Here is a 25,850-nt window from a genome sequence, read left to right as displayed (position 1 = left end):
CAGAATCCTTAAAAGTCTTCAAACATCTACAAAAGAGATGTAATGAGCCTGACTGCTAGTAAAAGCCAAGTCAGAGAAAGCAAAATAGTCTCTTATTTCGTGGGCATCTGCATATAGCACTGAAGCACCCAAAGCTGTTTCACGTAGATAATGTTGCTTCAGCACAGATATGTCTGGTTTTACGTGAGCCTTGGAAGCAGTAGCATTTAACTGGATAAGGCATCATCTCACTTTACTGAATTTCATAATCATGATGCTCGAGAACTTGCAAAGCTAAAGTGACCAATGCATGAATCATTCTGCCCTTCAATGAACACCACCTGTGCATCTTGGATATTTGGCATCATAAGCTAACAATATCAGTGAGCATAACCTGTTGTGAGAAACAGGAAGGTACAAAAAGCTCCATTGTTTAATGTAATTATTGTACACGGGAACCTGCAGGATGTAAATTTTCCCATAAACAACTGATGATGGGAAATGATAATGCTCTTTGACAGCCCACCCAAAAAAAAAAAAAAAACATGTTAAGGCACTCTAGAAATGAGAAACGTAAATCTGGGCGAGGCAACACAGAAGGCAGTCTTTGAAATGTGGCATTTTATGATTTGCTTCACATTCAAGTACTTGAAAATCTGAGGCATGAGCTGAGATTAGTAAAACTGATTGAGGCTACATTAATCCGTGCAGGGGAAACACCAGAATAATTGCCTCTTCCTTAATATACTTGAATCTGCTGGAGTTACAGTTGGAGGTGAGATATGTGAAACTGTTTGAATTATGATAATACGGAAGTAAAAGTAATTTTACACTGTGATAAGCTCAAGTGTTTTCATTGGAATCGGTTGTCTGAATGAGATCCTCCTGGATCTTTTTTTTTTTTTTTCAGTTGTAGCTTTTGATTCTGTGTCTTCTCTTCTGCAGGCTAGGTTTACAGGGTATTGACTGCTATTAATAGACTTTTGACAAACTCTTAGTGTGCAGGTTTAAGGTCTTGTGCTGACTGCAGTTTTGTCTATGGGAAGGAGAGGGACACAGAAACAAAGGGTTTATTCAGATGGTCTATGTGTCCTAACGTAGAAGTCAGACAGAACAGTCTGGTTCCTGTAGATGCCATCGGCCTGGGACTGAGTTTTGGCTGCATGAGAAGAATGATAGGGATAAAAGTGATGCAAACAGAAGCAAGTATCTTTAATATATTGATGCCTTCATACTCCAGCTTGGACACTAATCCTTTCTGAGGACTTTATATGCAGTCTCCCCTGACTCCAAAACGGTTCTGAGGAGTTGGTGATTGTGACTGAGTAGGAGGGCTTACTGCCTAGATATCACACATGGTAGGTCTGCATGAGGGCTATTCCACCTCAAGGGGTATCTTAGTGTGCCTCAATCAGTGTTTCCACCCACATCCCTAGGCTTCTGAATTTCCCAGTACCCTGTTTCCTGCAATCCCTTTTACCCAATAACCCTGGTGTTTATACTTTATAACCACCTTTTCATTTGTGGAGATGAAAAAAATTGTTATTAAATAACGTGGTTTATGGAAATTGAAAAAATAAGCCATTAGAATCTTATTTAGCTAAAAAAATAATGCCAGTTTGCAAGGAAAGTCTGGATAGGCTGATTAGGCAATAATAGAGCCGGCTCAAAGTTGGCAGCCAAGCACTTGCTTCATTGAATGTGTGTCACTATCCACAGTGTTGGAAGTAAATTGGCGTCATGAAACAGGTTCCTGAAAGGTTCCCAAATCACTATTCCAAGGATTTAAACCATACTTTTCCCCATTCCATTTTGCCTTCCACATCATTCAAGCTTTTAAAAACCAGGTCAATTTCACATTCAGTTCATCAGCCCACAACTCAATTGGCTCATATCAGTTCAAAGACCCAGAAAACACAATCCTATGTTGTGCTGTATTATAGTTATGATGAGCTGCATTATGACCATCTGCTACTCTTTATTTTTTTGGAGTGTTTACCATAAGTAGAATGCACTCATGCTATACCACACACCTCTGATGCCATTGTAGCGGTAAATTTATATCCAATGTATTCAAGCCCCACAGACTGATGACGGTGACATATGTAAAGTCAAGGGGTAGGAGTGCCCCATCCAGAGATTTTTCACTTTTTTTTAATATTAACAAACACACACAACATTGGTTTCTCTTGTTAGTTTTTTACAATTTTTTTTCTCATTAAACTTTGTTTTAATGGGTCTCAAAATCCTGTGACAAATTTTTGGTCAAGTTGTTTTCCTTTTAAAAAGTACTGATTTTAAAAACTAATAACTTAAAACTGCCACACAAAAAAGAAACAAATGCTCCACAAACATTCTTTTCCTTCGGAAAGTTTTACGATGCATTGTTATCATCAACCAGTCTTTTACTATGAAACTTAAATGGCCAATTGAGACAAACAGTGCTGAGACCGTTCTTCCACCCCTGATTAAGACTGGAGTGGCAGATGTGATGGGTAATATTCATTTAGCCTTCTGAGCCTTCTGGGCAGATTTGGTGACCTTGCCAGCTCCAGCAGCCTTTTGGTCCACTGCCTTGATGACACCCACAGCAACTGTTTGTCTCATGTCTCCGACAGCAAAACGACCCAGAGGAGGCTAGTCAGAGAAGCTTTCCACACACATGGGCTTGCCAGGCACCATATCAACAATGGCAGCATCACCAGACTTCAAGAACTTGGGGCCATCTTCCAACTTCTTGCCAGAACGGCGATCGATCTTCTTTTTGAGCTCAGCAAACTTGCAAGTGATGTGTGCAGTGTGACAATCCAGCACAGGTGCGTATCCAGCACTGATCTGGCCTGGATGGTTCAGGATGATCACCTGAGCAGTGAAGCCAGCTGCTTCCATTGGTGGGTCATTTTTGCTGTCACCAGCCACATTGCCACGGCGAACATCTTTGACAGAGACGTTCTTGACATTGAAGCCTACATTGTCCCCAGGCAGAGCTTCACTCAAAGCTTCATGGTGCATTTCAACAGACTTCACTTCAGTGGTAACATTGACTGGAGCAAAGGTGACCACCATTCCAGGTTTCAGAACCCCAGTTTCCACTCTGCCCACAGGGACAGTCCCGATACCACCAATCTTGTAGACGTCCTGGAGAGGCAGGCGCAGGGGCTTGTCAGTTGGGCGGGTGGGTGGCAGGATGCAATCCAGAGCTTCAAGTAGCGTGGTCCCACTGGCATTGCCATCCTTGCGGGTAACCTTCCACCCCTTGAACCAAGGCATATTAGCACTTGGTTCCAGCATGTTGTCACCATTCCAACCAGAAATTGGCACAAATGCTACTGTGTCAGGGTTATAGCCAATTTTCTTAATGTAGGTGCTGACTTCCTTAACAATTTCCTCGTATCTCTTCTGGCTGTAGGGTGACTCCGTGGAATCCATTTTGTTAACACCAACAATTAACTGTTTCACACCCAGGGTGTAAGCCAGAAGGGCATGCTCACGGGTCTGCCCATTCTTGGAGATACCAGCTTCAAATTCACCCACACCAGCAGCAACGATGAGGACAGCACAGTCAGCCTGTGATGTTCCTGTAATCATGTTTTTAATGAAGTCTCTGTGTCCGGGGGCATCGATGATGGTCACATAGTACTTGCTGGTCTCAAATTTCCACAAGGAAATATCAATGGTGATACCACGTTCCCGTTTGGCTTTCAGCTTATCCAAGACCCAGGCATACTTGAAGGAGCCCTTCCCCATCTCAGCAGCTTCCTTCTCGAATTTTTCGATGGTTCTCTTGTTGATCCCACCACATTTGTAGATCAGGTGACCAGTTGTGGTGGACTTGCCAGAATCGACGTGTCCAATGACGACGATGTTGATATGGGTCTTTTCCTTTCCCATTTTGGCTTAGGCTTTTGCGATGGTTTTCACCGACACCTATATTCTGGCGGCAAAACCGTTGCGAAAAAGCAGGTTTTTACAATTTTAAAAAAGATGCTCAGTTACAGTTTTGTTGGGGTTTTTATATTTTGTGTTTGTTTTTATTTTTTACCTCTTTTGTATAAGTAGGGAATTTATAGGGAAATATGTACTTTATGGAATAAATCTTAAGAAATAAAACATATTTTATTTTATATAATTTAACGGATCTTTGATCTTACTGCTAAATCACTGATAATATATTTCCAGAGCCTACTTAAAAGATGAAAGAAAATTCTATAAAGAGTGTTACTTTAGACTTCAAAGCCTTCTTAATAAAGTTTTTTAAATACCTGTGGAAAAATAAGAAAGAATAGTGAGAATCATGAGGTATTTTACTTCGGTCAGGACTGCCTCATGACAGAATCGTCAGGATGTGGCCGGTCATAACTCACGACTGAGTACCTTTCATCCAAACAGTAACGGTGGGATAGATTCCAAGTCATGAAACTACCAGGTGTGCAGAGCCAAACTGAACCATGTGAGACACTGGCTGCAAGGCTGTGTGTGGGTTCAAAAGCGTACCACCAGGTCAGTCTTCTGAGGTACCACCATATGGGCTCAGATGACCATTTTAGTTATGAATTGAGCACTTAACTGTTTGTGCCACCCAGAGATGGCATGGAGGAAAATAGCTTTTCACAGTTTAGTGTGTTTCCCAAATGGAAACGGGTGCTTACTTGTGTCCTGCCGTTACTTATATTAGTTATGTTAGTCTGAGTACATTAGAGAAATAAATCCACAGAAACTGAAATGTATAAAAGAGAGCTTTAGATAAAGGATAAATTCACATGGAGAAAATATCCCAAACCAGTGCAGCCCAAGTCTACAAGTCCAACATTAATCCATATATCCCAACCCAACACAATGTCCTCCTCCATCTTAACAAACACATGAAGTGAGGGTAGCTACAGGTGAAAATAACTGCCCATCTAGGTTTCTGAGGTTGTTAACAATTTACTTGAATTAAAAGCGCGTTTCGTGCGCCTGAAGCGGCTGGTGTTTGTAACCACTCTGCCACGAGTGCTCCATCTCCTTGTGCAGGCTAATTAGTGATTTATTGTCTTCCCCAATGCTGCTCCAAGTGTGGTACATGCCCGGTGACAAACTGTGACCTGTTTATTATCTGTCCATGTGCAGCTAGGTACAGAAAGGAAGGCCAGAGTCCAGGAACTGGTATTTCCAATGCCAGCAACGTCATGAAAAGAGCAAAGCACGCAACAGGGTGTCTAGAATAAGGATGCACTGAGGTTGACGAAATACACAACTGAAACCTTATGCTAATCATGCATACACTGTCAGGTAGTGGAGGACTATTAAACCAAGGCAGAACCTTGTCAAAGAGAGGGCAAATGGCGAACCATTCTGGTCAGATTAAAGGGCAGGGCCAGTCACAAATAGCCAGGCCTTTTGCATGATGCATGGACACGGGGGCTGCAACGATGGGTTCAAACATCAGAAAGATATGAGGGTGGTTACAAACACCAGCCGCTCCAGGCGCACAAAAGGCGCTTTTAATTCCAGTAAAGAGTTAACAACCTCAGAAACCCAGATGGGCAGTTCTTTCCATCTGTAGCCACCCTCACTGCATGTGTTTGTTAAGATGGAGGAGGACATTGTGTATTGGGGTGGAACATACAGGCTAATATTGGACTTGTAGACTTGGGCTTCACTGGTTTGGGATTTTTTCTCCATGTGCATTTACCCTTTATCTATAGCTCTCTTTTATACATTTCAGTTTCTGTGGATTTATTTCTCAATGTACTCAGACTAACACAACTAATATAAGAAAAGGCAGGACACAAGTAAGCACCAGTTTCCGTTTGGGAAAGACACTAAACAGTGAAAAACTATTTTCCTCAATGCCATCTCTGGGTGGCACAAACAGTTAAGTGCTCAATTCATAACTAAAATGATCATCTGAGCCCATATGGTGGTACCTCAGAAGAGAGACCTGGTGGTCTGCTTTTGAACCCTCACACATCCTTGCAGCCCCTATCTCACACGGTTCAGTTTGGCTCTGCACACCTGCTAGTTCCATGACTTGGAATCTACCCCACAGTAACAGTTTGGATGAAAGGTACTTAGTTCTGAGTTATGACCGTCCCCATCCTGACGATTCTGTCATGAGGCAGTCCTGACCGATGTCAAATACCTCATGATTCTAGTTTTCTTTCTTATTTTTTACCTCAGGTATTTAAAAGACTTTATTAGAAGGCTTTGACCGTTGAACACATGAAACACGTTATTTCATGGGATGATCTGGAAGGAATTATGTTAAGTGAGGTAAGCCACACCCAAAGGGACAGGTACAACAAGAGTCCCCTGAGGTAAGTACAAGCAGCATGACAGAAATAGAAGAATAAACATCCATCCCACAATAAACGGGAGGAAGCATAGATAGTTGGAGGGAGGGCAGGCCACACCTAGGGAGGTACATGAGAGCCTAGCATAAAGATGAGTAGTGGGGTAGGGAGAGGGAGACCAGGGAGGGGGATAATCCAAATGGATTGTATGGGGGGACAGGGTACTACCCCACCTGGGGGAGAGTATCGGTTGTGTCCCCACAGATCTGGAACATGCATACGGCCCCACTACGACACACCAAACAAGGAGGGCAACGCAATGTACAGAGGTCTACACAAAGAGGCTGGACGACAAGCCGGCCCAAACCAGAATTACAACGACCCCCACACTCGAAGGGAATACCACAGAAAACAAAAATAGATCGTCTGGAGTGGGAAAGGAACTGACCCTCCACAACACATCCAGAAGGAAGCTGAAACAAAAGAAGGAGAAAGGTCGTAGTGGAGTACACCTGGGTCCACCAAGCCCAAGGTCGATAGACCAGCTAGAAGGGCCCATCATACAGAGAGGACCATTCACCTGAACACACTACGAGATGCGATATCCTGCACCAACACATGGCCCTAAACAGGACAGCACCTGAGACACAATGTGATGGGCGACTGAGCTGACCCCACCACACTGAGGCAAACACGGGGGGCGTGCAATGGAGCTGTGGAGGAAGCAGAGCAAAGGGATCCCGAGGGGGTATAAAGGATGGTCTTCCGGGCCAGGACGTGTCGCCTCACAAGCTACACCTAGAAAACACTCCTAAAAGCCAACGAACTGACCTTGAACTACTAGCAATTTTTCTTTTAATATTTGCTATATTTTTGTTTAGTCTTTTTTTTAATTTGTTTTGTTTTTTACCTTTGTAAATTTTGTATGTTAGTGGCTTTTCTGCTTATCAGCGTGTCGATGTTGCTTCTGTCAAAGCCAGGTTCTTATCGGCCACTTGGGTACAGTCAAATCATATCAATTTGTATGCACATATTACTATGTCAGCAGGTCCACCTAAACAAGATAGGCTGGACAAATAATGAGAGAAGAAAACAACAGGACCCATGGTCCTGGAGGGACATGAGAGCGTGAGAGGTAGGGGAAGGGAGGAAGTGTCGCCCAACACAGGGACAAGGGAACAGCGAGTGGTTCAAAACCAGAGGACGGAGGGGAGGGGAGGACTGGAAGGGAGTAACCAAGAGCAAGTAAACTGAGGGAATTACTGAATCCAGAATGAAGGCTAAACATGGTAATGGGTTGGGAGGAAAGCGAAATGAAATAGAGGAAAGGAGTAGGAGGCAAAGTGCATACAGAGAAGCCTAAATACAGACATGTACATATGTAAATATATTTATGATTATGTGGGCAATAGATTTATATGTATATATTTATATGTTCAGTTGTAGGGTAGCAGATGGACATTGGGCCTCCTCATGCATAATCCCCCAATACAATAGCACCTCGCCCTGCTAAACAGCTATTGCAGGATACCCATCTTCCCGACATGATCAATGAAGACAGACGTGTGTGTAAGCAAATGTGGTGAAGAAAGCTGATGGTGCCCGGCTATCAAAAAAAGATATAGCGTCTGTGGTCTTAAAGGCTTGAAGGCAAATAAGCGGCCATCTAGCTCAGAAGCAACAAAGCCCACAGAGAAGAAGCACACAGCCTAAGCGAATAAAAGGTATTGAATGGACCATGTAGCAGATACAAAGGAACAAAAACAATCATTGTGTGATCACCTTCCTCACATAATTGCTGAAGACGAAAGTGTGCATGAGCAACTGTGGGGAAGAAGGCTGATGGTGCCCGGCTACTGAGAGATATAGCGTCTGGTAACTTAAAGGCTTGAAAGCAAAGAAGCGGCCATCTAGCCCAGAAGCAACCGAGCCCACACGGAATCAGCACACCAACATAGGTGACCATGAAGGACAGAGGAGACCAGGTCTCCAACAACAAAGGTGGGGTGGTGGTGAGAATCACATCACCGTGAAAGAGGGGGAGTGCATGATGGGGACCCAATGCCCACCTGTAGACAGCTGGACACCCCTTTCAGAGGGGTAGTGAGGAGGAGATGGGCCACTCAGGGTTCAGTGTAACAACAATGAAACTCAAAACCTTCCTCTAGTTCATGAACGCTTCCTCCCCTCCCAATTTCCATGACCCCAATCCTACCTTGCCTTGCGGACCTTGTTGTACCAGAGGATGTACAGCGGTGCAGTGGGGATCTGGAGGTACAGGGAATCCAGGACAGACAAACCACTCAACACCAGCGGTGGGAGTGGCGACACCAGGAGGGAAGGGCGTGTAGAAAGGGAGAACCGATCTCAGAGATCTATGTGTAATCTCCTCTCTGGGAGATGGTCAATGGGGAGGCGCGTGAGGGGATACGCCGGGGAGTGTAAAATAAGATATAATAATTATTTATAAACTATCAAGGGAACAGGGTGTGATCGGGGAGGGAGGGTGATGGGGGAAAAAAAGGGAAACCGAGCTGATTCCAGGAACCCAAATGGAAGGTGAATTATGAGAATGACGAGTGCAACGAATGTATAATGGTGCTTTGCTCAATTGATGTATGTACAGATTGTGATAAGAGCCTTATAAGCCCAAATAAAAAGATTTTTTTAAAAAAGAAGGCTTTGAAATCAAAAGTAATATTCTTGATAGAATTTTCGTTCATCCTTTAAGTCAGTTCTGCAAATATATAAACAGTGATTTAGCTGTAAGATAAAAGATCCGTTAATTTATTTAAAATAAAATATACTTTAGTTCTTAAAATTTACTCCATAAAGTACATATTTCCCTATAAATTCCTTATTTATACAAAAGAGGTAAAAAATAATAACAAACAAAAAAACAAACACAAAATATAAAAACCCAAAAAAAACAGTAACTGAGCATCTTTTTAAAAATTGTAAAAAACTAACAAGAGAAACCAATGTTGTGTGTGTTTGTTAATATTAACAAAAAGTGAAAAATCTCTGGATGGGGAACTCCCACCCCCTGGCTTTACATACCTGACCGTCATCAGTCTGTGGGGCTTGAATACATTGGATATAAACTTACAGCTACAATGGCATCAGAGGTGTGTGGTATAGCATGAGTGCATGCTACTTATGGTAAACTTTCTAAAAAAAGAAAGAGAAGCAGATGGTCATAATGCAGCTCTTCATAACTATAATACAGCACAACTCAGAGATTGTGTTTTCTGGGTCTTTGAACTGATATGAGCCATTTGAGTAGTGGGCTGATGAACTGAATGTGAAATTGACCTGTTTTTTAAACTTGAATGATCTGGAAGGCTAAATGGAATGGGGAAAAATCTGGTTTAAATCCTTGGAATAGTGATTTGGGGACATTTCGGGATCCTGTTTCATGACGCCAATTTACTTCCAACACTGTGGATATTAACACACATTCAATGAAGCAAGTTCTTGGCTGCCAACTTTGAGCTTGCTCTATTCCTTCCTACTCAGCATCTCCAGACATTTCCTTGCAAACTGGCATTATTTTTTTTAGCCAAATAAGTTTCTAATGTCTTATTTTTTCAATTTCCGTAAACCACGTTATTTAATAACAAATTTTTTTATCTCCACAAATGAAAAAGTGGTTATAAAGTATAAACACCAGGGTTATTGGGTAAAAAGGACTTCAGGAAACAGGGTACTGGGAAATTCAGAAGCCTAGGGATTTGGGTGGAAACACTGATTGAGGCACACTAAGACACGCCTTGAGGTGGAATAGCCCTCATGCAGACCTACGAATTGTCATATCTAGGCAGTGAGCCCTCCTACTCAGTCACAATCACCGACTCCTCAGAACTGTTTTGGACAAAACTAATATAAGAAAAAGTAGGACACAAGTAAGCACCGGTTTCCGTTTGGGAAAGACACTAAACAATGAAAAGCTATTTTCCTCTATGTCATCCCTGGGTGGCACAAAGAGTTAATTGCTCAATTCATAACTAAAACGATCATCTGAACCCATATGGTGGTACTTCAGAAGACAGACCTGGTGGTCTGCTTTTGAATCCTCACACAGTCTTTCTGCCCCTAACTCACACGGTTAAGTTTGGCTCTGCACACCTGATAGTTCCATGACATGGAATCTACCCCACGGTAACGGTTTGGATGACAGATACTCCGTCTTGTGTTATGACCAGCCCCATCCTGACGATTCTGTCATGAGGCAGTCCTGACCGAAGTTAAAGACCTCATGATTCTAGCTTTTCTTTTCTTATTTTTTTCCAAAGGTAGTTAAAAGGCATTATTAAGAAGGCTTTGAAGTCAAAAGTAACACTATTGATAAAATTTTCTTTCATTCTTTAAGTCGGCTCTGCAAATATATAATCAGTGATTCAGGTGTAAGATCAAAGATCTGTTAATTTATTTAAAATAAAATATATTTTAGTTCTTAAAATTTATTCCATAAAGTACATATTTCCCTATAAATTCCCTACTTATACAAAAGAGGTAAAAAATAAAAACAACACAAAATATAAAAACCCCAACAAAAAAGTAACTGAGCATCTTTTTAAAATTTGTAAAAAACTAACAAGAGAAATCAATGCTGTGTGTGCTTGTTAATATTAAAAAAAGTGAAAAATCTCTGGATGGGGGTCACCCACCCCCTGGCTTTACATATCTCACCGTCATCAGTCTTTGGGGCTTGAATACATTGGATATAAACTTGCAGCTACAATGGCGTCAGAGGTGTGTGGTATAGCATGAGTGCATGCTACTTATGGTAAACTTTCTAAAAAAAGAAAGAGAAGCAGATGGTCATAATGCAGCTCATCATTACTATAATACAGCACAACTCAGAGATTGTGTTTTCTGGGTCTTTGAACTGATATGAGCCAATTGATTTGTGGGCTGATGAATTGAATGTGAAATATACCGGTTTTTTAAAAGCTTGAATGAACTGGAAGGCTAAATGGAATGGGGAAAAGTATGGTTTAAATCCTTGGAATAGTGATTTGGGGACCTTTCAGGAACATGTTTCATGACGCCAATTTACTTCCAACACTGTGGATAGTGACACACATTTAATGAATCTAGTGCTTGGCTGCCAACTTTGAGCCGGCTCTATTACTGCCTACTCAGCTTCTCCACATATTTCCTTGCAAACTGGCATTATTTTTTTAGCCAAATAAGTTTCTAATGGCTTATTTTTTTCAATTTCCATAAACCACATTATTTAATAACGATTTTTTAATTCCACAAATGAAAAAGTGGTTATAAGGTATAAACACCAGAGTTATTGGGTAAAAGGGACTGCATGACACTGGGTACTGGGAAATTCAGAAGCCTAGGGATTTGGTTGGAAACACTGACTGAGGCACACTAAGACACTGCTTTTAAGAATAGCCCTGATGCAGACCTACGAAGTGTGATATCTAAGCAGTGAGCCCTCCTACTCAGTCACAATCACCGACTCATCAGAACTGTTTTGGAGTCAGGGGAGACAGCATATAAAATCCCCAGAAAACATCAGTGTCCAGGCGGAGTCTGAAGGCATCAATATATTAAATATACTTGCTTCGGTTTGCATCACTTTTATCCCTATCATTCTTCTCATGCAGCCAAAACTCAGTACCATGCGGATGGCAACTGCAGAAACCAGACTGTTCTGTCTGACTTCTAAGTTAGGATACATAGAACATCTGAATAAACAATTTGATTCTGTGTCCCTCTCCCTCCCAAAGAATAAACTGGAGACCGCAGCAGACCTTAAACTTGCAGACTAAGAGTTTGTTAAAAGTCTAGAAAGAGCAATCAATACCCTGAAAACCTAGCCTGCAGAAGAGAAGACACAGAATCAAAACCTACAAATGAAAAAAAAACAAAAAACCTCCAGGTGGGTGTCATTCAGACAACAGATTCCAATGAAAACACTTGAGATTCTCACAGTGAAAAATTGCTTTTACTTCCGTACTATTGTAATTCAAACAGATTCCCATATCTCAACTCCAAATGTAACTCCAGCAGATTCAAGTATATTAAGGAAGGGGAAATTATTCTGGTGTTTCCCCATCACCGATTAATGTAGCCTCAAACAGTTTTACTATTCTCAGCTCCTGCCTTAGATTTTCAAGAACTTGAATGTGAAGGAAATCATAAAACGCCACATATCACAGGCTGGCTTCTGTGTTGACTCACCAGATTTACGTTTTTCATTTCTGGAGTGCCTAAACATGGTTTTTTTTGGGGGGTCAAAGAGCATTATCATTTTCCATCATCAGTTGTTCATAGGAAATTTTACATCCTGCAGGTTCCCGTATACATTAATTACATTAAACAATGGAGCTTTTTGTATCTTCTTGTTTTTCACAGCAGGTTATGCTCATTGATATTGTTAGCTTATCATACCAAATGTCCAAGATGCACAGGTGGTGTTAATTGAAGGGCAGAATTATTCATGCATTAGTCACTTTAGCTTTGCAACTTCTCAAGCATCTTGATTTTAAAATTCAGGAATGTGAGATGATGCCTTAGCCAGTTAAATGCTACTGCTTCCAAGCCTCACGTACACTAAGACATATCTGAGCAGAAGCCACATTATATATGTGAAACAGCTTTGGTGCTCCACAGCTATATGCAGATGCCCAAAAATATGAGATTATTTTGCTTTCTTACTTGGCTTTTACTAACAGCCAGGGTCTTTCTATCTCTTTTGTAGATTGTTGAAGACTGTGTGGATTCTGGTGGGCCTATGGTGTAATGGTGGGCTTATGAGATTAAAAAGATCTTTTAGGGAAGTTTTCTTGATGTGCATTTAATATTTAATTACAACTCTCTTTTATACACGTGAGTCTGTGGATTTCAACATCTAGAGTGCACAGATTAACACATTCCCGTAGCAGAGTGAATCATCCTTCCATCACGTCTGTAGGTATTTCTCCTTCCTATGGGCAGCTGGAGAGTAATCCATCTGGGGAACGTCTGGTAAACCAGGACAAAGGTGCTTCCCCAGCTTTCTGTGATGAGGGGCCAGGCCATTTGTTACCTTTATAAACGTCTCCTAACGCGTCCAATTGATGTCTGTTTCTGGGATCATAGAGGCTTCCTCTTCCTCGGTTGGTGTTGTTGGTCGGTGCTATACAATTGGTCTGCTTCAAAGCAACCCCAATGTACAGGACAAGGAAAGGCTTGCCAGTCATGGGCCAACCTCATATCTTTCTGATGTTTGAACACATCGTTACAGCCCCCGTGGCCATGCATCGTGCAAACGGCCTGGCTCTTTCTCACGGGGCATCCCCTTTAATCTGACCAAAGAGTCCGTCATCTGGCCCTCTCTCTGACAAGGTTCTGCCTTAGTTTACTAGTCCTTCACTACCTGACAGTGTATCAATGATTAGCATAAGGTTTTCAGTGGTGTATTTCGTCATCCTCAGTGTGTCCTTAGTCTGGAAACCCTGTTGGGTACTTTGCTCTTTTCATGACGTTGATGGCATTGGAAATACCAGTGACCTGCATTCTGGCCTTCCTTTCTGTACCTAGCTACAAATGGACAGATAATAAAGAGGTCACAGTTTATCACCGGCCCATGTAACACACTTGGAACAGCATTGGGGGAGATAATGAATCAAGAATTTTCCTACACAAGGAAATGGGGCCCTCGTGTCTGAGTGGTTACAAACACCAGCCGCTCCAGGCACACGAAAGGCACTTATAATTCCAGTAAAGAGTTAACAACTTCAGAAACCCAGATGGGCAGTTCTTTCCACCTGCAGCCACCCTCACTGCATGTGTTTGTTAAGATGGAGGAGGACATTGGGGACTGGGATTTGACATATGCGCTAATGTTGGACTTGTAGACGTGGGCAGCACTAGTTTGGGATTTTTTTCCCCAAGTGCATTTACCTTTTATACATTTCAGTTTCTGTGGATTTATATTTCTAATGGACTCAGACTAACAAAATTAATATAAGAAAAAGCAGGACACAAGTAAGCACTCGTTTCCATTTGGGAAAGACACTAAATAGTGAAAAGCTATTTTCCTCCATGCCATCTCAGGGTGGCACAAACCGTTAAGTGCTCAATTCGTAACTAAAACGATCATGTGAGCCCATATTGTGGTACCTCAGAAGACAGACCTGGTGGCTGCTTTTGAACACTCACACAGCCTTGCAGCCCCTATCTCACACGGTTCAGTTTGGCTCTGCACACATGTTAGTTCATTGACTTGGAATCTACCCCACAGTAACTGTTTGGATGAAAGGTACTTAGTACTGAGTTATGACATGCCACATCCTGACGATTCTGTCATGAGGCAGTCCTGACCAAAGTCCAATATGTCATGATTCTAGGTTTTCTTTTTTTTTTATATACATAGTTAGTTAAAAGACTTTATAATGAAGGCTTTGAAGTCAAACGTAACACTCTTGATAGAATTTTCTTTCATCCTTTAAGTCTGCTCTGCAAATACATAATCAGTTATTTAGTTGTAAGATCAAAGATCCTTTAATTTATTTAAAATAAAATATATTTTAGTTTTTAAATTTTATTCCATAAAGTACATATTTCCCTATAAATTCCCTACTTATACAAAAGAGGTAAAAAACAAAACAAAAAATATTAAAACCCCAACCAAACAGGACTAGCATCTTTTTAAAAATTTTAAAAAAACTAACAAGAGAGACCAATGTTGTGTGTTTGTTAATATTTAATAAAAGTGAAAAATCTCTGGATGGGGGTCACCCACCCCCTGGCTTTACATGTCTCACCATCATCAGCCTGTGCTTTTGAATACATTGGATATACACTTACAGCTACAATGGCATCAGAGGTGTGTGGTATAGCATGAGTGCATGCTACTTATGGTAAACTTTTTAAAAAAAGAAAGAGAAGCAGATGTTCATAATGCAGCTCATCATAACTATCATACAGCACAACTCAGAGATTGTGTTTTCTGGGTCTTTGAACTGATATGTGCCAATTGAGTTGTGGGCTGATGAACTGAATGTGAAATTGACCCGTTTTTTAAAAGCTTGAATGATCTGGAAGGCTAAATGGAATGGGGAAAAGTATGGTTTAAATCCTTGGCATAGTGATTTGGGGAACTTTCAAGAACCTCTTTCATGACGCCAATTTACTTCCAACACTGTGGATAGTGACACACATTCAATGAAGCAAGTGCTTGGTTGCCAACCTTGAACCGGCTCTATTATTGCCTACTCAGCCTATCCAGACATATCCTTGCAAACTGGAATTCTTTTTTTAACCAAATAAGTTTCTATTGGCTTATTTTTTCAATTTCCATAAACCACATTATTTAATAACAAATAATTTTTTAAATCTCCACAAATAATAAGGTGGTTATAAAGTATAAACACCAGGGTTATTGCGTAAAAGGGACTGCAGGACACAGGGTACTAGAAACTTCAGAAGCCTAGGGATTTGGGTGGAAACACTGAATGAGGCACACTAAGACACCGCTTGAGGTGAAATAGCCCTCATGCAGACCTACGAAGAGTGATATCTAGGCAGTGAGACCTCCTACTCAGTCAAAATAACCGACTCCTCAGAACTGTTTTGCAGTCAGGGGAGACTGCATATAAAGTCCCCAGAAAGGATCAGTGTCCAGGCTGGAGTCTGAAGGCATCAAGATATTAAAGATACTTGCTTCTGTTTGCATCACGTTTATCCCTATCATTCTTCTCATGCAGCCAAAACTGAGTCCCAGGCGGATGGCAACTACAGTAACCAGACTGTTCTGTCTGACTTCTACGTTAGGACACATAGACCATCTGAATAAACCCTTTGATTCTGTGTCCCTCTCCTTCCCATAGACAAAACTGCAGCCAGCACCAGACCTTAAACCTGCAGACTAAGAGTTTTTCAAAAGTCTAGTAATAGCAGTCAATATCCTGGTAACCTAGCCTGCAGAAGAGAAGACACAGAATCAAAAGCTACAAGTAAAAAAAAAAAAAAAGCCCCAGCAGGGTATCATTCAGACAACCGATTCCAATGAAAACACTTGTACTTCTCACAGTTTTAAATTATTTAACTTCCATACAATTGTAATTCAAACAGTTTCCCATATCTCACCTCCAAATGTAACTCCAGCAGATCCAAGTATATTAAGGAAGAGGCAATTATTCTGGTGTTTCCCCTGCACCGATTAATGTAGCCTCAATCAGTTTTACTATTCTCAGCTCATGCCAATGATTTTAAAGTACTTGAATGTGAAGGAAATCATAAAATGCCACATTTCACAGACTGCCTTCTGTGTTGCCTCACCCAGATTTACGTTTTTCATTTCTAGAGTGTCTCAACATGGGTTTTTTTTTTGTGGGGTCAAAGAGCATTATCATTTCCCATCATCAGTTGTTTATGGGAAATTTTACATCCAGCAGGTTCCGGTATACAATACTTATATTAAACAAAGGAGCTTTTTGTATCATCCTGTTTTTCACAACAGGTTATGCTCACTGATATTGTTAGCTTATCATGCCAAATGTCGTTGATGCAAAGGTGGTGTTAATTGATGGGCAGAATGATTCATGCATTGGTCACTTTAGCTTTACAAGTTCTCAAGCATCTTGATTTTGAAATTCTGTTTACTGAGATGATGCCTTAGCCAGTTAAATGCTACTGCTTCCAAGCCTCACGTACACTCAGACATATGTGAGCAGAAGCCACATTATCTACGTGAAACAACATTGGGTGCTCCACAGCTATATGCAGATGCCCACCAAATAAGAGATTATTTTGCTTTCTTTGAGTTGGCTTTTACTAGCAGTCAGCCTCATTCCATCTCTTTTGTAGATGGTTGAAGACTGTGGATTCTGGGCTTCCTATTGGATAATGGTGGGCTTATGAGATTAAAAAGATCTTGTAGGGAAGTTTTCTTGATGTGCATTTAATATTTAATTACAACTCTCTTTTATTCACGCGTGTCTGTGGATATCAACATCTAAAGTGCACTGATTAACACATTCCCATACCGGAGTGAACCTGCCTTCCGTCATGTCTATCGGTATTTCACCTTCCTACGGGCAGCTGGACAGTATTTAATTGGGGAACGTCTGCTAAACCAGGACAATCTTGCTTCCCCAGCTTTCAGTAATGAAGGGACAGGCCATTGGATACCTTTTTAAAAGTCTCCTGACACGTCCTAGTGATGTCTGTTTCTGGGATCATAGAGGCTTCCTCTTTCTCAGTTGCTCTTGTTGGTAGGTCTTATTAAGTCGGTCTGCTTCAAAGCAACCCCAATGTTCGGGACAAGCAAAGGTTTGCCAGTCCTGGGCCACACTCATATCTTTCTGATGTTTGAACCCATTGTTGCAGCCCCCGTGGCCATGCATCGTGCAAACGGCCTGGCTCTTTTTTACTGTCCGTCCCCTTTAATCTGACCAGACGGGTTCGTCATCTGGCCTTCTCTCTGACAAGGTTCTGCCTTGGTTTACTAGTCCTCCACTACCTGACAGTGTTTACATGATTAGCATAAGGTTTTCAGTGGTGTATTTCGTCATCCTCAGTGTGTCCTTAGTCTAGAAAGCCTGCTGCGCGCTTTTCCCTTTACATGACATTGCTGGCATTGGAAATAGCAGTGACCTGCACTCTGACCTTCCTTTCTGTACCTAGCTAAAAATGGAAAGATTTTAAACAGATCACAGTATATCACCGGCCAATGTACCACACTTGGAACAGCATTGGGGTAGATAATAAATCACGAGTAGTCCTGCACAAGGAGATGGAACCTCGTGTCTGAGTCGTTACAAAAACCAGCCGCTCCAGCGCACAAAAGGCACTTTTAATTCCAGTAAAGAGTTAACAACCTCAGAAACACAGATGGGCAGTTCTTTCCACCTGCAGTCACCATCACTGCATGTGTTTGTTCAGGTGGAGGAGGACATTGTGGATTGGGCTGGAACATATGGGCTAATGTTAGATTTGTAGACTTGGCTGCACTGGTTTGGGATTTTTTCTCCATGTGCATTTTCCCTTTATCTAAAGCTCTCTTTTATACTTTTCACATTCTGTGGATTTATTTCTCTAATGTACTCAGATTAACACAACTAATATAAAAAAAGGCAGGACACAATTACCACCAGTTTCGCTTTGGGAAAGACAATAAACAGTGAAAAGCAATTTTCCTCCATGCCATCTCTGGGTGGCGCAAACAGTTAAGTGATCAATTCGTAACTAAAACGATCATTTGAGCGCCTATGGTGGTACCACAGAAGACAGACCAAGTGGTCTGCTTTTGAACCCTCACACAGCCTTGCAGCCCCTATCTCACACGGTTCAGTTTAGCTCTGCACACCTTGTAGTTCCATGACTTGGAATCTACAGCACAGTAACTGTTTGGATTAAAGGTACTCAGTACTGAGTTATGACCGGCCACATCCTGACGATTCTGTCATGAGGCAGTCCTGACCGAAGTCAAATACGTCATGATTCTAGCTTTTCTTTCTTATTTTTATACACAGGTAGTTAAAAGATTTTATTAAGAAGGCTTTGAAGAAGAAAAAAAGAAGGCTTTGAAGTCAAAAGTAACACTCTTGATAGAATTTTCTTTCATCCTTTCAATCGGCTCTGGAAATATATTATCAGTGATTTAGCTGTAAGATCAAATTTCCGTTAATTTATTTAAAATAAAATATATTTTAGTTCTTAAAATTTATTCCATAAAGTACATATTTCCCTATAATCTCCCTACTTACACAAAAGAGGTAAAAAATAAAAACAAACACATAATATAAAAACCCCAACAATAAATAATCTCATATTGGGTGAGCATCTGCACATAGCTGTCGAGCACCCAAAGCTGTTCATGTAGATAATGTGGCTTATGCTCATATATGTCTGGGTGTACATGAGGCTTGGAAGCAGTAGCATTTAACTGGCTAAGGCATCATCTCACTATACTGAATTTCATAATCAAGATGCTCGAGAACTTGCAAAGCTAAAGTGACCAATGCATGAACCATTCCGCCCTTCAATTAGCACCACCTGTGCATCTTGGACATTTGGCATGATAAACTAACAAAATCAGTGAGCAAAACCTGTAGTGAGAAAAAGGAAGATAAAAAAAGCTCCATTGTTAAATGTAATTATTGTATACGCGAACCTGCTGGATGTAAAATTTCCCATAAATAACTGATGATGGGAAATGATAATGCTTTTTGACCCCCCAAAAAAACCTATGTTGCGGCACTCTAGAAATGAAAAACATAAATCTGGGTGAGGCAATACAGAAGGCAGTCTGCGAAATGTGGCATTTTATGATTTCCTTCACATTCAAGTACTTGAAAATCTAAGGCATGAACTCAGAATAGTAAAACGAATTGAAGCTACATTAATCGGTGCAGAGGAAACCCCAGAATAATTGCCTCTTCCTTAATATACTTCAAAATGCTGGAGTTATATTTGGAGGTGAGATATGGGAAACTGTTTGAATTACAATAGTACGGAAGTAAAAGCAATTTTACACTGTGAGAATCTCAAGTGTTTTCATTGGAATCGGTTGTCTGAATGACACCCACCTGGAGCTTTTTTTTTTTTATTCGGTTGTAGCTTTTGATTCGGTGTCTTCTCTTCGGCAGGCTAGGTTTCCAGGGTATTGACTGCTCTTTCTAGACTTTTGACAAACTCTTAGTCTGCAGGTTTAAGGTCTGGTGCTGGCTGCAGTTTGTCTATGGGAGGGAGAGGTACACAGAATCAAATTGTTTATTCAGATGGTCTATGTGTCCATAAGTAGAAGTCAGAGAGAACAGTCTGGTTAGTGTAGTTGCGATCTGCCTGGGACTGAGTTTTGTCTGCATGAGAAGAATGATAGGGATAAAAGTGATGCAAACAGATGCAGGTATCTTTAATATATTGATGCCTTCAAACTGCAGCCTGGACACTGATCTTTCTGGGGACATTATATGCAGTCTGCCCTGACTCCAAAACAGTTTGAGGAGTCATTGATTGTGACTGATTATGAGGTCTCACTGCCTAGATATCACACTTCATAGGTCTGCATGAGGGCTTTTCCACCTCAAGGGGTGTCTTAGTGTGGCTCAATCAGTGTTTCCACCCAAATCTTTATGCTTCTGGATTTCCCAGTACCCTGTGTCCTGCCATCCTTTTTACCCAATAAACCTGGTGTTTATACTTTATAACCACCTTTTACTTTGGGGAGATAAAAAATAGTTATTAAATAATGTGGTTTATGGAAATTGAAAAAATAAGCCATTAGAAACATATTCGGCAAAAAAAATTATGCCAGTTTGCAAGGAAATGTCTGGATAAGCTGAGTAGGCAGTAAAGAGCTGGCTCAAAGTTGGCAGCCAAGAACTTGCTTCATTGAATGTGTGTCACTATCCACAATGTTGGAAGTATATCAGCGTCATGAAACAGGATCCTGAAAGATCCCCATATCACAATTCCAAGGATTGAATCCATACTTTTCCCCATTCCATTTAGCCTTCCACATCATTCAAGCTTTTAAAAAACAGGTCAATTTCACATTCAGTTCATTAGCCCACAACTCAATTGGCTTATATCAGTTCAAAGAACCAGAAAACACAATCTTTGAGTTGTGCTGTATTATAGTTATGATGAGCTGCATTATGACCATCTACTTCTCTTTCTGTTTTTAGAAAGTTTACCAAAAGTAGCAAGCACTCATGCTATACCATACACCTCTGATGCCATTGTAGCTGTTAGTTTATATCCAATGTATTCAAGCCCCTCAGACTGATGACGATGAGATATGTAAAGCCAGGGTGTGAGAATCCCCCATCCAGAGATTTTTCACTTTTATAAATATTAACAAACACACACATTGGTTTCTCTTGTTAGTTTTTTACAATTTTTAAAAAGATGCTCAGTTAATGTTTTGTTGGGGTGTTTATATTTTGTGTTTGGTTGTATTTTTTACCTGTTTTGTATAAGTGGAGAATTTATAGGAAAATAAGTACTTTATGGAATAAAATTTAGGAACCAAAATATACTTTATTTTAAATAAATTAACGGATCTTTAATCTTACAGCTAAATCACTGATTATATATTTGCAGAGCCAACTTAAAGGATGAAAGAAAATTCTATCAAGAGTGTTACTTTTGACTTCAAAGCCTTCTTAATGAAGTCTTTTAACTACCTGTGGAAAAAAATAAGAAAGAAAAGCTAGAATCATTAGGTATTTGATTTCAGTTAGGAATGCCTCATGACACAATCGTCAGAATGGGCTCATTCATAACACAGGACTGAGTACCTTTCATCCAAACAGTTGCTGTGGGGTAGATTCCAAGTCATGGAACTACCAGGTGTGCAGTGCCAAACTGAACCGTGTGAGATAGGGGCTGCAAGGCTGTGTGAGGGTTCAAAAGCAGACCACCAGGTCTGTCTTCTGAGGTACCACCATATGGGCTCAGATGATCGTTTTAATTAAGAATTGAGCACTTAACTGTTTGTGCCACCCAGAGATGGCATCGAGGAAACAAGCTTTTCACTATTTACTGTCTTTCCCCAACGGAAACGGGTGCTTACTTGTGTCCTGCCTTTTCTTATATTAGTTTTGTTAGTCTGAGTACATTAGAGAAATAAATTCACAGAAACTGAAATGTATAAAAGAGAGCTTTAGATAAAGGGTAAATGCACATGGAGAAAAAATCCCAAACCAGTGCAGCCCAAGTCTACAAGTCCAACATTAGTCCATATGTCCCACACCAATACACAATGTCCTCCTCTATCTTAACAAAGACATGCAGAGCGGGTGGCTGCAGGTGGAAAGAACTGCCCATCCGGGTTTCTGAGGTTGTTAACTCTTTACTGGAATTAAAAGAGCCTTTTGTTCGCCTGGAGCGGCTGGTGTTTGTAACCATTCAGACACGAGGGCTCCATCTCCTTGTGCAGGACAATTCGTGATTTATTATCTACCCGAATGCTGCTCCAAGGGTGGTATATGGACCGGTGATAAACTGTGACCTGTTTATTATCTGTCCATTTGTAGATAGGTACAGAAAGGAAGGCCAGAGTCCAGGAACTGGTATTTCCAATGCCAGCAACGTCATGAAAAGAGCAAAGCACGCAACAGGGTGTCTAGACTAAGGACACACTGAAGATGAAGAAATACACCACTGAAACCTTATGCTAATCATGGATACACTGTCAGGTAGTGGAGAACTAGTAAACCAAGGCAGAACCTTGTCAGAGAGAGGGCGAGATGGCGAACCCTTCTGGTCAGATTAAACGGGAGGGCCAGTGACAAAGAGACAGGCCGTCTGCAGGATGCATGGCCACAGGGGCTGCAATGATAGGTTCAAACATCAGAAAGATATGAGGGTGGCCCAGGACTGGCAAGAATTTCCTTGTCCTGAACATTGGGGTTGCTTTGAAGCAGACCAACTTGATAGCACATACCAACAAGACCAACCGAGGAAGAGGTAGCCACTATGATCCCAGAAAAAGAAATCACATGGACGTGTTAGGAGACTTTTATAAAGGTAACAAATGGCCTGGCCCGTCATCACAGAAAGCTGGGGACACATCAATGTCCTGGTTTACCAGACGTTCCCCAGATGAATTACTGTCCAGGTGCCCAGTTGAAGGAGAAATACCTATAGACATGATGGAAGGGAGGTTGACTCCACTATTGGAATGTGTTAATCTGTGCACTTTAGATATTGAAATTCACAGACACACGTGTATAAAAGAGAGTTGTAATTAAATATTAAATGCACATCAAGAAAATTTCCCTACAACATCTCTCTAATCTCATAAGCCCGCCATTATCCCATAGGTCCCCCAGAATCCACACGGTGTTCAAACATCTACAAAACAGTTGGAATGAGGCTGACTGTTAGTAAAAGCCATGTCAGAGAAAGCAAAATAATCAGATATATGGTGGGCATCTGCATATAGCTGTGGAGCACCCAAAGCTGTTTCACGTAGATAATGTGGTTTCTGCACAGATATGTCTGGGTGTACGTGATGCTTGGAAGCAGTAGCATTTAACTGGCTAAGTCATCATCACACTTTACTGAAATTTCAAAATCAAGAAGCTCTAGAACTTGCAAAGCTAAAGTGACCAATGCATGAATCATTCCTCCCTTCATTTAACACCACCTGTGCGTCTTGGACATTTGGCATGAGAAGCTAACAATATTAGTGAGCATAACCTGTTGTGAAAAACAGGAACATACAAAAAGCTCCATTGTTTAATGTGATTCTTGTAAACGGGAAACTGCAGGATGTAAAATTTCCCATCAACAAATGATGAAGGGAAATGATAATGCTATATGATCCTCCCCCAAAAATCCCATGTTGAGGCACTCTAGAAATGAAAAACGTAAATCTGGGTGAGGCAATACAGAAGGCAGTATGTGAAATGTGGCATTTTATGATTTCCTTCACATTCAAGTACTTGAAAATCTAAAGCATGAACTGAGAATAGTAAAACGAATTGAAGCTACATTGTTCGGTGCAGGGGAAACACCAGATTAATTGCCACTTCCTTAATATACTTGAATCTACTGGAGTTACATTTGGAGGTGAGATATGGGAAACTTTTTGAATTTCAATAGTAAGGAAGTAAAAGCAATTTTACACTATGAGAAGCTCAAGTGTTTTCATTGGAATCGGTTGTCTGAATGACACCCACCTAGAGCTTTTTTTTTTCAGTTGTAGCTTTTGATTCTGTGTCTTCTCTTCTGCAGGCTAGGCTTCCAGGGTATTGACTGCTCTTTCTAGACTTTTGACAAACTCTTAGTCTGCAGGTTTAAATGTTTGCTGCTGGCAGCAGTTTTGTCTATGGGAAGGAGAGGGACACAGAATCAAAGGGTTTATTCAGATGGTCTATGTGTCCTAACATAGAAGTCAGACAGAACAATCTGGTTACTGTAGTTGCCATCCGCCTGGGACTGAGTTTTGGCTGCATGAGAAGAATGATAGGGATAAAAGTGAGGCAAACAGAAGCATGTATCTCTAATATATTGATGCCTTCAGACTCCAGCCTGGACACTGATCCTTTCTGGGGACTTTATATGCAGTCTCCCCTGACTGCAAAACAGTTCTGAGTAGTCGGTGATTGTGACCGAGTAGTAGGGCTCATTGCCTAGATATCACATTTTGTAGTTCTTCATGAAAGTTGTTTCACCTCAAGCGGTGTCTTAGTGTGCCTCAATCAGTGTTACACCCAAATCCCTAAGCTTCTGAAGTTCCTAGTACCCTCTGTCCTGAAGTCCCTTTTACCCAATAAGCCTGATGTTTATACTTTATAATTACCTTTTTATTTGTGGGTATTATCTGTCTATTTGTAGCTAAGTACAGAAATGAAGGCCAGAGTCCAGTAACTGGTATTTCCAATGCCCGCAACGTCATGAAAAGAGCAAAGCACACAACATGGGGTCTAGACTAAGGACACACTGAGGATGAAGAAATACACCACTGAAAATTTATGCTAATCATGGATACACTGTCAAGTAGTGGAGGACTAGTAAACCAAGGCAGAACCTTGTCAGAGAGAGGGCCAGATGGCGAACACTTCTGGTCAGATTAAAGGGGAGGATCAGTGAAAAGAGCCAGGTCGTTGGCAGGATGCATGGCTTGAGGGCTGAAACGATGGGTTCAAACATCAGTAAGATATGAGGGTGGCCCAGGACTGGCAAGCCTTTCCTTGTCCTGAACATTGGGTTGCTTTGAAGCAGACCAACTTGATAGCACCAACCAACAAGACCAACCGAGGAAGAGGAAGCTTCTATGATCCCAGAAAATGACATCACTAGGACGTGTCAGGAGACTTTTATATAGGTAACCAATGGCCGGGTCCTTCATCAAAGAAAGCTGGAGAAGCACCATTGTCCTTGTGTACCAGACGTTCCCCACATGAATTACTGCTCAGCTGCCCATACGAAGGACAAATACTTATAGACTTGACGGAATGGAGGTTCACTTCGCTATGGGTATGTGTTAACTTGTGCACTTTAGATGTTGAAATCAACTGACACCCATGTATAAAAGAGAGTTGTAATTAAATATTAAATGCACTTCAAGAAAACTTCCCTCCAAGATCGTTTTAATCTCATAAGCCCACCATTATCCATAGGCCCCCCAGAATCCACAGAGTCTTCAACCATCAACAAAAGAGATGGAATGAGGCTGACAGCTAGTAAAAGCCTGACAGAAAAAGCAAAATAATTAGATATTAGGTGGGCATCTGCATATAGCTTTGGAGCACCCAAAGTTGTGTCACATAGATAATGTGGCTCCTGCTCCGTTATGTCTGGGTGTACGTGAGGCCTGGAAGCAGTCGCATTTAACTGCATAAAGCATAATCTCACTTTACTGAATTTCAAAATCAAGATGCTAGAGAACTGCAAAGTAAAGTGACCAATGCATGAATCATTGTGCCCTTCAAATAACACCGCCTGTGCATCTTGGATATTTGGCATGATAAGCTAACAATATCAGTGAGCATAACCTGTTGTGAGAAATAGGAAGATAGAAAAAGCTCCATTGTTTAATGTAATTATTGTATACGGGACCTGCAGGATGTAAAATTTCCCATAAACAACTGATGATGGGTAATTATAATGCTCTTTGACCCCCCCCCCAAA

At 41.1% G+C, this 25,850-nt stretch overlaps 1 pseudogene; it reads right to left on the bottom strand.

Annotated features, from left to right (window-relative positions):
- Positions 1-2,363: 2,363 nt before the first annotated feature.
- LOC142461507 (elongation factor 1-alpha 1 pseudogene) lies at positions 2,364-3,923 on the bottom strand (annotated as a pseudogene).
- Positions 3,924-25,850: the final 21,927 nt, after the last annotated feature.

Source organism: Tenrec ecaudatus, chromosome 11, assembly GCF_050624435.1.
Source record: "Tenrec ecaudatus isolate mTenEca1 chromosome 11, mTenEca1.hap1, whole genome shotgun sequence".
Lineage (NCBI taxonomy): Eukaryota > Metazoa > Chordata > Mammalia > Afrosoricida > Tenrecidae > Tenrec > Tenrec ecaudatus.
Note: the sequence above shows the minus strand (reverse complement) of the source record. Positions and strands in the feature narration are given on the sequence as shown.